Source organism: Triticum dicoccoides, chromosome 5A, assembly GCF_002162155.2.
Source record: "Triticum dicoccoides isolate Atlit2015 ecotype Zavitan chromosome 5A, WEW_v2.0, whole genome shotgun sequence".
NCBI classification, from domain to species: domain Eukaryota; kingdom Viridiplantae; phylum Streptophyta; class Magnoliopsida; order Poales; family Poaceae; genus Triticum; species Triticum dicoccoides.
Genome location: NC_041388.1, coordinates 660,773,208 through 660,785,207, shown reverse-complemented (window position 1 = coordinate 660,785,207; position 12,000 = coordinate 660,773,208). Strand labels below are relative to the sequence as shown.

The following is a 12,000-nucleotide window of genomic DNA, read 5'->3' as shown; positions in this document are numbered from 1 at the left end:
CATGATTTCAGATCTGAACCTATTATGTTTTCATGAATATATGTGAGTTCTTGATCCTATCTTGCAAGTCTATAGTCACCTATTATGTGTCATGATCCGGCAACCCCGAAGTGACAATAATCGGGACCACTCCCGGTGATGACCGTAGTTTGAGGAGTTCGTGTATTCACTATGTGCTAATGTTTTGTTCCGGTTCTCTATTAAAAGGAGGCCTTAATATCCCTAAGTTTCCAATAGGACCCCGCTGCCATGGGAGTGTAGGACAAAAGATGTCATGCAAATTCTTTTCCATAAGCACGTATGACTATATACGGAATACATGCCTATATTACATTGATGAATTGGAGCTAGTTCTGTGTCACCCTATGTTATGACTGTTACATGATGAACCGCATCCGGCATAATTATCCATCACTGATCCGGTGCCTATGAGTTTTCATATATTGGTTCTCGCTTATTTACTTTTCCGTTGCTACTGTTACAATCACTACAAAATACCAAAAACATTACTTTTGCTGTCTTTACTTTTGTTGCCGCTACCGCCACTATCATATTACTTTGCTACTAAACACTTTGCTGCAAATATTAAGTTTTCAGGTGTGGTTGAATTGACAACTCAGCTGCTAATACTTGAGAATATTCTTTGTCTCCCCTTGTGTCGAATCAATAAATTTGGGTTGAATACTACCCTCGAAAGCTGTTGCGATCCCCTATACTTGTGGGTCATCACGCCGCCGCCGGTGGTGAGGCAGTAGGGAAGAAAGGGAGTAGTGGCTATGGGTAAGCGAGTGAAAGGGGGGTGAGGCTAGATTTGGCGCCGGGACGGCGCGCCAGATTTCCATCTCCCGCCATCCCCCCTCACGCTCGCATCGCACCGCCCGTGCGACCTTGCGCCGCACTCAGCCTAGCTCGCGAGAAACTACCGATCCGAGCGTTTTCAGTGAGTCAGGCTCTGGGCTGCTTTGAGAAGCGTGCGATGTAGGCCCAACAGAAAAACCAGGCAACCAAACAGGCATCTCCCTTCCCGCGCGGGCTTGGTTTGGCTGGATGCGGGCAACCACACGCCCTTACTGTATATCCCGGATGCGCTGTATCAAACAACGGAGGGTATGCCATTCACGTTGATGCATTGTTGGGTGAAGCTCAAAAGGAACAGTGTGGATGAACAACACTTCATGCCCTACAACTTGTTAAACGGTTATTGGAATAATATATACGTATATTAAACTATTATTGCACTAGAATGTTTGCTTGCTATTTATGGCTGAATTATGTTTTTTCTGTAATTCTTTTGAGTGCTTCAGACATACGTGCACGTATAGTTGGATGGTTGGTTTTTGTATCCGTGTTCGAATGCGTTCGCGGATGTTTAGTGTGTTAGATTTAAAGTACGCAGTTGGAGATGCCTTTTTTTGACAATCTGCAGTTACAAATGCCCTTATTACAAGCTCTAGGGAAGTTGGGGATGGAGAAGTCAAGCAGCTGTGAATCCGTGAGAAGGAGAAACCAAAGTGCTGCTGACCAATCAGGACAAGAAGTCAAGAACGATGTTCCGTTCATGAGTCGCAGTGCCGTACGTACGTGTCCGACACCAGCTCAACCACGTACAATCACCCGGCCGAGTCGGCCTGGCCCTTGCCTCGTTCGAACTTATATATATGTATATGCCAATGCATCGCACTGCAGCACCTCCCACGAACGCTTGACTCCTAGCTAGGGTCGACTTGATCCTTGTTCGTTTTTGATCGTGTTGGATCAACAGAGACGGAAGAAGCGACCAATGGCAGCCGTGCAAACTGGGGAAGTCGTCAAGGCGACAGCTCTCGCAATCACATCAGCACCCGAGGGCATGAAGAGCGACGGCACCCAAGAGCTGCAGTCGCCGCCGGCCAACGTCTCCCTGGACCTGGAGGACGATGAGGACGACGAGGAGGAGCTCTTGATCCGCAGCTTGCAGTACGATCTGTCGATGCGGCTCATCGTGGCGCACCAGATCCAGACGCTCAAGCTGGACCTGAAGAAGGACATCGACATCTACAGGTCCCTCCTCCGCGATCACGACGGCGAGTGCGACAGGCTGCGGCGCAGGCTGGCGGCCCGCCGGACGTCGACCAGAGATAGAGAGTCGGATGACGCCGGTGTCGCCGAGGCCAAGGAGGAGGAGGATGATGATGATGAGTTCAGAGTCGCCGATGCCAAGGAGGAGGAGGAGACCACCGCACTGAGGGAGTTCAGAGACATGTACGCCAAAGCCAGCGATGTGGACCGTCGCTTGGAAGAGTTCGACGAGATCGTGCGGGTGCACTACGACCCCGACCTGGACAACGAGGCGCGCAGGGCCACCGTCGCGCGGCTGTGGCGCCGCCTGGCGAAGGAGCTCGACGACAGAGCCGAGACCGTCGTCTCTGGGGCATTCAAGTACACGTTTGCACCTCTCAAGCCGAGGCACCAATCGCTTGGCTCATCAACTTGTGCCTAGAGTCAACAAATTTTCGTATAGGATAGCAAACATCTAACCTATGCATATGGGATTGTGAAATTAGTAGCAAGTCACAAGCAGATTTGTAATGATTTTTTAATCTTTTCCAACAAAGGGAAAAGTAGCAGCACTGTAATTGCAATACCACAAGCAGCACTACTCTTCTTTCATCACTTCATTCCACTCCTCTAAGTATCCTCTAAGTATCTTGCGCACTAAAGACTGGTCACAAGAGACTTGTAATGATCTGTTTATATTTCCAATAAAAGAAAGAAAAAAGTAGCAGCAGTGTAATTCGGGATGCACACAACACATATAGGCAGTGAAATATGACCAGAACTATACTCCCATTCCTACTTTTTTTTTTGCGAGAAACTGTCGATTTATTCATCTTCAATCATGGCAGTACAATGAACATCAGAAATAATGAAAATTACGTCCAAATTCAGAGACCACCTAATGACGACTACAAGCACTGAAGCGACCCGAAGGTGTGCCGCCGTCATCGCCTCTCCCTCGGCGGAGCCGGGCATAACTTGTTGTAGTAGACAGTCGGAAAGTCGTCGTGCTAAGGCCCCGTAGGACCAACGCATCAGAACAGCAACCGCCGCCGATGAAGAGAAGCTTAGATCGGAACGATCCAACCTGAACACACATTAACAAAGACAAACAAAGACGAGCAAAGACCGGATCCGAGAGGATCCACCAAAGACAACCACCAACCGAATTCCGCAAGATCCGCCGGAGACACACCTCCACACGCCCTCCGAAGATGCTAGACACACCATCGGGACAGGGCTAGACGGGGAGAACCCTAACAAAACTTGAGGAAGCATATGAAAACGGAGCCCTCCTGCCGGCAAGGACCGGGATCCACCACGCACCCATGGCCCTAAGGCCACATGAGATGTGAGAGATCAACGCCGCCGCCGACGGGAGGCAGAAACCCTGGCCGCCTTTTCTTGGAGGAGAGACAAAGGGAGGCAGAAACTTTGACATGAGCCACCCATTGCCATTCCTACTACTACTACGTGAGTTCACTTCATGTTCTTCCGGACCTTTGTGATCCGCTCCATCTTATTTTGCTTTATTTTTTTGAATACGCGCAAAAGATATGCCATATATATTAATTAAGAGATAATAGAGTTTGTGTTACAAACACCCCTTAAAATTTCAAGGAAGAATCACTCTCCCGCATGATGGACCCTAGTTTCTTAGGTTCGGCGGCGACCCAAAATGATGCCTCCCTTTTGATGTTGTTGAGAATGACCGTAGGTAGGGTGCCCTTGTTGTGGAAGATGCGGGTGTTTCTCTCGTTTCAGATCGTCCCCTTGGTGAGCATGGTGAGCGAGGCCATGGCCTTCCGGTTGGGGATGGAAGCATCGGTCAACCCAAGCCACCAATCTAAGGTGGAATGCCTCAGGGGCGAAGTGGAGGCATCAACATGAATGAGTCGCAGCCACACCTTGATCAAGCTCCATAGTCGCATCTGTTGGGGAACGTAGTAATTTCAAAAAAATTCCTACGCACACGCAAGATGATGGTGATGCATAGCAACGAGAGGGGAGAGTGTTGTCTACGTACCCTCGTAGACCGGCAACGGAAGCGTTCACACAACATAGAGGAAGTAGTCATACGTCTTCCCGATCCGACCGATCCAAGTACCAAACGCACGGCACCTCCGAGTTCTCCACACGTTCAACTCGGTGACGTCCCTCGAGCTCCGATCCAGCCGAGTGTTGAGGGGGAGTTTCGTCAGCACGACGGCATGATGACGGTGATGATGTTCTACCGACGCAGGGCTTCGCCTAAGCACCGCTACGATATGACCGAGGTGGAATATGGTGGAAGGGGGCACCGCACACGGCTAAGGAACGATCACGAAGATCAACTTGTGTGTCATGGGGTGCCCCCCTGCCCCCTTATATAAAGGAGGGAGGGGGGAGGTGCGGCCGGCCGCTAGGGGTGCGCCTGGAGGAGTCCTACTCCCACCGGGAGTAGGACTCCCCCCTCTTGCCTTGTTGGAGAAGGAAAGGGGAAGGGGAAAAGAGGAAAGGCCCCCCCTTCCTTGTCCTATTCGGACTAGGGGGGATGGGGCGCGCGGCCTGCCCTGGCCGTCCCTCCTCTTCTCCCTTAGGGCCCATGTAGGCCCATTAACCCCCGGGGGGTTCCGGTAACCCCCCGGTACTCCGGTAAAATCCCGATTTCACCCGGAACGATTCCGATATCCAAATATAGGCTTCCAATATATCAATCTTCATGTCTCGACCATTTCGAGACTCCTCGTCATGTCCGTGATCACATCCGGGACTCCGAACAACCTTCGGTACATCAAAACACAAAAACCCTAATTACGATCGTCACCGAACTTTAAGCGTGCGGACCCTACGGGTTCGAGAACTATGTAGACATGACCGAGACACGTCTCCGGTCAATAACCAATAGCGGAACCTGGATGCTCATGTTGGTTCCTACATATGCTACGAAGATCTTTATCGGTCAAACCGCATAACAACATACGTTGTTCCCTTTGTCATCGGTATGTTACTTGCCCGAGATTCGATCGTTGGTATTCCAATACCTAGTTCAATCTCGTTACCAGCAAGTCTCTTTACTCGTTCCGTAATACATCATTCCGCAACTAACTCATTAGTTGCAATGCTTGCAAGGCTTAAGTGATGTGCATTACCGAGAGGGCCCAGAGATACCTCTCCGACAATCGGAGTGACAAATCCTAATCTCGAAATACGCCAACCCAACAAGTACCTTCGGAGACACCTGTAGAGCACCTTTATAATGACCCAGTTACGTTGTGACGTTTGGTAGCCCACAAAGTGTTCCTCTGGTAAACGGGAGTTGCATAATCTCATAGTCATAGGAACATGTATAAGTTATGGAGAAAGCAATAGCAACAAACTAAACGATCAAGTGCTAAGCTAACGGAATGGGTCAAGTCAATCACATCATTCTCCTAATGATGTGATCCCGTTAATGAAATGACAACTCATGTCTATGGCTAGGAAACATAACCATCTTTGATCAACGAGCTAGTCAAGTAGAGGCATACTAGTGACACTCTCTTTGTCTATGTATTCACACATGTATTATGTTTCTATTTAATACAATTCTAGCATGAATAATAAACATTTATCATGATATAAGGAAATAAACAATAACTTTATTATTGTCTCTAGGGCGTATTTCCTTCAGCATCAACATGAATGAGTTGCAGCCATGCCTTGATCAAGCTCCATAGTCGAATGGTGAACCGACATTTGAAGAAGAGATGATCAACCAGTTTATTCTCATGCATGCATAAGAGACACGAGCCACAGTTTGGCCAACCGCGCTTTGCCAATCTAGGCACGGTTCAAACTCTATTTTGGATGGCCAGCCAAGTAAAGAACTTGACCTTGGGTGGAGCCTAGATTTTCCTCGGTGCATGCTCCAAGGGGAAGTGAATAAGGCCAAGAAATTGCGCTTTGTAGCCGGACTCCGCCATGTAGAGGCCACTAGTAGAGTGCTTCCAAACAATGTCATCATCAATATCCGCTCCATCTTAGACTTTTCCCACTCCTACAAGTACCCTCTAACAAGCTCGTTCCGGACAGTGACACCGGACACACTTTGGATGCTCAGAGGACAGATATGTCCATTCTTCTCAAACCAATCCTTGAGGAACCATTGGTCAAATGTCTAAAACAAATTAAAACACACCCATAATTATTGCACTACTAAAAACAATTATATGCAGCTAAAACTTCGAGCACACAGAGTTACCTTCCCGGTGGCAATTGTCACCAGGTCAATCATAAGTTCGCTAGACAATGGACAAGTAAGATATTCTGGAATATCGCAATCCCTGGTACACTCCTCTGCAAGCTTCACAACCCTTAGCTTATCCATTGCAAGCACGAATAAAGGGTAGGCGTGCGCCCGCCCGCTCGCCGACTATCATGCACTGCTCTGAAATGGTTACGAGCAGCAAGCTTCTCTTGCTCACGCAACCCCTATAGTCTCTTGACAATTCTTACATCACTTCACTCTCTTTTTGGGGTGGAGGAGGAATTATCCCCACAAAATTCAGCGTATAATGGGTACGGAATTTCCTACACGGGTTTTGATCAAACAAATAGCTCTTAGTAAGTTGTGATGTCAAAGAAAAGAAGATGTTCTTAGTAAGTTGCATTGCAACTTTAAGCCACTCATGGGTCAAGCCTCATACCTAGTATAATTAAAAGTTTACATATCACCAAGATGATGAACACAATCAAAGAATATCACAAGCTATCTTTAACCTACAAATCTAAGTACAACTATGGCAATTCAAACTGCTAGAAATAGCAGGAAGTGCAAGTTATCATACCAATTTTTTAGGTTACCAAACTTAGTCGAATATTCTACTCATACGTGAAGTTTCGTGAAGAAATGACATATGTGATATTCTTAGCAAAGAAAATAAATTCGACCTCCAAATTATTTTCTAACACGGTCTTTTTCATACCAGTGAATTTGTTTTTGGTTTTCGCCGAGAATACAATGGATGTCATTTCTCTGTGAAACTTCACACGTGAGTAGAACACTCAACCATGTATGTTATAAAAAATATCCAGAACTGATTGATTTTCTAGCATTTTTTAATTTTACTATTCAAAGTAGGTGCATGTTGAACCATGTTCCAAAAGTCCGTGTCCTGAAAGAAAAAAACAAGAATAATAATGAAGACTTAACACATGTGGCTAGTGGGCCTGACACGGATATTTGCATTTCTAAACATGAGGCCATTCAAAAATTATATGAGACCAGGTCTCACGGTTAGCAGGTGAGACCCGCCCTGATGAATGACAGTATCATTCACAAATCACAAAGCATTTAATCTTTCCCCCCTGATTTCAAGTGGGGATGGGATAGATGCTTTGTGATTTGTGAATGCCACGTGTCATCCATCAGGATGGGTCTCGCGTGAGACCTGATCTCATAGAATTCTTTTCCCCTATATGGTGACCTCTGCGCCCGATGAAGCGGAAACGCGCACCCCTGCGCCCCCAGCGCCCTGTTGGGCTGGCCCATCTACAGGACTCCCACTATTATTTTCGTTATTTTTTATTTTTCTATTATCCGTCTTTCTGTTTTCCCTTTAAAAATAGGGCCATTTGCATTTCTGTCCCTAACTCGAACCACCTAATCAGATATACCCCTAATTCGAAAACCTGCTCAAATTTGCCCCTCCGCCGTTAGGTGCCCTTACAGAAAAGCCCTTCTGCGCCGTTACCGTCCGGTCAAACAACTTTGACCGTCCTGAAAAAAATAGCAAAAAAATTTAAAAAAATCTAAAATTTTGTGAGATCGAAGATACTCATGTGCGCAAGGCGCGTACAAATTTTTGTGCTATTTGGACATTCCAGGAGCTCGTGGCGAGGAAAAACAGTTAATATGCACGCTTGTGAACAGTAAATTTGAAATAAAATAGCAAGAAAATTCAAAAAAATATGAAATTTTTTGGCATCAAAGAGGCTTGGGTGGACAAGGTGCTTGCAAGTTTTTGTGATCAAATGACTTGCGAGGAGCTCTCGTAAGAAAAAACAAAATAGTCATTTTTTCCCAAGTTTTTTCCCGGGCCAGATTTTGTTTTTTTCTCCACAAGCCCCTCCAATGTCCAAACACAACAAAAATTGGCACGCAGCCTTTAGACCATAGCCTCTTTGATGCCAAAAAATTAAATATTTTTTTGAATTTTCTTGCTATTTTTTTGAATTTACTGTTCACAGGCTTACATATTTACTGTTTTTCCTTTGACACGAGCTCCTGGAATGCCCAAACAGCACGAAAAATTGCACGCACCTTGCGAACCTGAGTATCTTTGATCTCACAAATTTTCAGATTTTTAAGATTTTTTTTGCTATTTTTTTGGGGCCGGTCAATGCCCTTTGACCGGCTTTGACCGGACGGTAACGGCGCAAAAGGGCATTTCTGTAAGGGCACGTAACGGCGGAGGGGCATTTTTGAGCAGGGTTTCGAATTAGGGGCAAATGTGAGTAGTGGGTTCGAGTTAGGGACACAGATGTAAAAGACCCTTAAAAATAATTCGGGATTTCAAAAAGTTACGAATTTCTAAATAATTGTGGATTTTAAAAATAATGTTCAAGAAATCATAAAATGATCATGAATTCAGAAAAAAAGTTCATGATTTCGAAAAACTGTTTGAGAAATCACAAAATGTTTGCTTATTAAAAAATATTCATGATTTCAAAACATGTTCACAATTTTTAAAACTATACGTATATTCGAGAAATGTGCATGAATTAGAGTGTTTTTCCTGAATTCATATAATGTTCATGATATTTTTTCAAAAGTTAACGAAAAAAATGAACTTCAATAATTGTTCCCCAAAATTCAAAAAAATTTATCAGTTCCAAAATATTTTGCTGATTGCAAAAAATGTTCATGCATTTTAAAAAACTGTTCGCAAAACAAAGAAATGTTTGTGAAATTCAAAAATTGTTTCTAAAATTCAAAAACTGTTTGCCTATACAAAAAACGTTCACAGGCTAGATAAATGATAACAAATTTGTGAAAAATGTTTATGAATTCGAAAAACGTTCATGGTTTTATAAAAAATTACAAACTTTAAAAAAATGTTCATGATTTGAGAAAATATTCCGGAATTCAAAAAAAGTTCAGGATTTCAGAAAATGGTGACAATTTCAAAAAAAAACATTCACAAATTTGATAGATGCTTTGCAAAAATAAATAAAGAAATAAAAAAAGAGGAATGAAAATGAAAATGAAAAAGAAAATAAAAAATAAAAACCAAAAAGGAAACGAAAATGTTGAAGAAAAAGAAAGAGGGTGGCCCATAAACTGGATCGGGAGTTGGAGGGATTGCATGCTAGGTCGCTCGGTGGTGACCTATGCTCCAAATGGGGACTGCCTATATGAACCCAATAACCGAACTTTACAAAAAATCATACCTCTAGGCTAAAAAAGAACGTATGTGCGTAGTTTACAAGACAAGTAGAAACATGAGCATACTTTTCTCTATAAGCGTATGTGCGTACAATAACTCATACACTGTTTTAAGCCAAGTTACGTGACTTAAGTTGGAGGTGATTGTACAAGAACTTAGTTTGTGATTAAAACTGGCTCGTGGATTATTACAAAATTTACACCAAAATTCACATGTATGTGTGACTGTCTGTCCTCGGCATATCTGATATTTTTTATAATTTTTTTGGATCGAACAACTTCTTTTTTTGTTAAGTTTACAGCATTATGTTCGTAGGAATGCCCCTCAAAAAGAATGTTGGAAGGGATGCACAAGCTAGCATGAATATAATTCTGATTGTACACCGCAACTTAGATGACAAAGATACATCTATAAAAATCATCGCTCAGTTATTGCCAGGAAATGTACGATTACTGCTTTGCTTGCCCTGCTGGGGTGGGGGGCGGGGAGATCAAAGATGTTTTTTTTTTGGTATCGTTGTCTGTTGTAGACCTTTGGCGCAACGACTCCATGCTGCGAACTGCCTATAACTGCTATTTGATTTCTCAATCGTGTGTAGCCTGCCAACAACACGCATACATGTCCTTACCTGATGGTTGTTGCACTAGGCAGACGAAAATTGGCCAGTGTCGGTATTACGCATGGCATCGACATAATATACACACAAATACCCTTTTTTGGAGCACTTTTTCCCCATGCCCCCTTGCTCCGTATTTGCATTCTCCTGATTCGACGCCACCACTCTACCACTCCGACCACTGAGTAGGCCTTGCCAGACATCCACCACCTAGCCTTCCCGGATGCCCATCTTGGAGTACACCATAGTCACCCTAGATCCCTCGCGGCCAGGTATTCTCCGCCCCCTTCCGACGATGTCTGTGCCAGACACCACACCCGGCAATTATTTGGCCAAATGCCAATGAGAATTTACCGTTGTTTACTTTGAAGCAAGCACGATGGTCGGATACTTGATGATGGAGAATGAGTTGTTGTACGATGCCTGATTGGCCAGAAGTGCGTACTCTGTAGGCACGAAGTTTTGGCAATATATGTATTCTTGGCTCAAGACCAAAAGCATTTTGCGCCCTACAACTTGCACATGATCCATGAACACAATGTGAAGTTGCTAGCCCATCTGCAGTACACCATCTCAAATTTCATCATGAAGTATTGCGTCGCGATCGCATGGGTGGAAAGAAGGTGGCCACCGACGTGTCAATCATGGAGATCGCAAGTTTTTTTTTCCAGCTCTACATGTTGGTCAATTTGTTGATTCACTCAACGGAGGGCAGACCATTCATGTTGACGATCACCTTATTGTATAGCCCGGATGCGCGGTCACGCTGTATCAAACAACAGAGGGCAGGCCATTCATGTTGATGATAACCTTATTGTATAGCCCGAATGCACGGTTGCGCTGTATCAAATAATAGAGGGCATGCCATTCATGTTGATGCATTGTTGGATGAAGCTCAAGGACCACAGTGTGCGGATGAACAACACTTAGTGCCCTACAACTTGTTGAACATCCGGTTATTTTGAATGTAGTATTTATATTCAAACTATTGTTGCACTAGAGTATTTGATGCTATTTATGGCTGAATTATGCTTTTTCTGTAATTCTTTTGAATGCTCCGGACAAAAGTGGAAAATTAGGGCGGGACCATTGGTGCACAAAGTTGGATGGCTGGCTCCCGTATCCGTGTCTAGACACGTCCGTAAAAATTTAGTGGGTTCGATTTAAAGTATGCAATTGGAGATGTCCTTATTACAACCTCTAGGGCAAAAGGAAATACTCCTCCCATTAAAAGATGCAAACGTCAATCAACTGTGAATCCGTGAGAAGGAGGAACCAAATTGCTGACAAAAAAAAAGACAAGGACGATATTCCCGTTCACGAGTCGCAGTGCCGTACGTGTCCGACACCGACTCAACCACTTACGATCAGCCGGCCGAGTCGGCCTGGCCCTTGCCTCGTTGGAACCACGGAGTATATATGTAGGGTGGAGTTGATCCCTGTCCGTTTTCAATCGTGTTGATTGATCGACAGAGCCAGAAGAAGCGATCATGGCAGCCGTGGAAAGTGGGGAAGTCGTCAAGGCGACAGCTCTCGCAATCACATCACCAGCCAACGACATGAAGAGCGACGGCACCCAAGAGCTACAGTCGTCGCCGGCAAACGTCTCCCTGGACCTGGAGGAGGAGGAGCTCTTGATCCGCAGCTTGCAGTACGACCTGTGGATGCGGCTCATCGTGGCGCACCACATCCAGAAGCTCAAGCTGGACATGAAGAAGGACATCTACATCTACAGCTCCCTCCTCAGCGACAACGGCGGCGAGAGCGACAGGCTGCGGCGCAGTGTGCTGGCCAGTCTGGCTCAGAGAGTCGGAGTCCGATGACGACGACGACTGCACCGCAGAGGCAGACGTCGACGGGTCCGAGGAGGAGCACCAGTCCGTCGCCCTGAGGGAGTTTAGGGACCTGTACGCCAGAGCCAGCGACGTGGACCGTCGC

The 12,000-nt window shown here is 45.2% G+C and overlaps 1 pseudogene; it reads right to left on the bottom strand.

The window, feature by feature from the left end:
• Positions 1-2,635: 2,635 nt before the first annotated feature.
• LOC119300356 lies at positions 2,636-7,029 on the bottom strand (annotated as a pseudogene).
• Between the last annotated feature and the right edge of the window lie 4,971 nt (positions 7,030-12,000).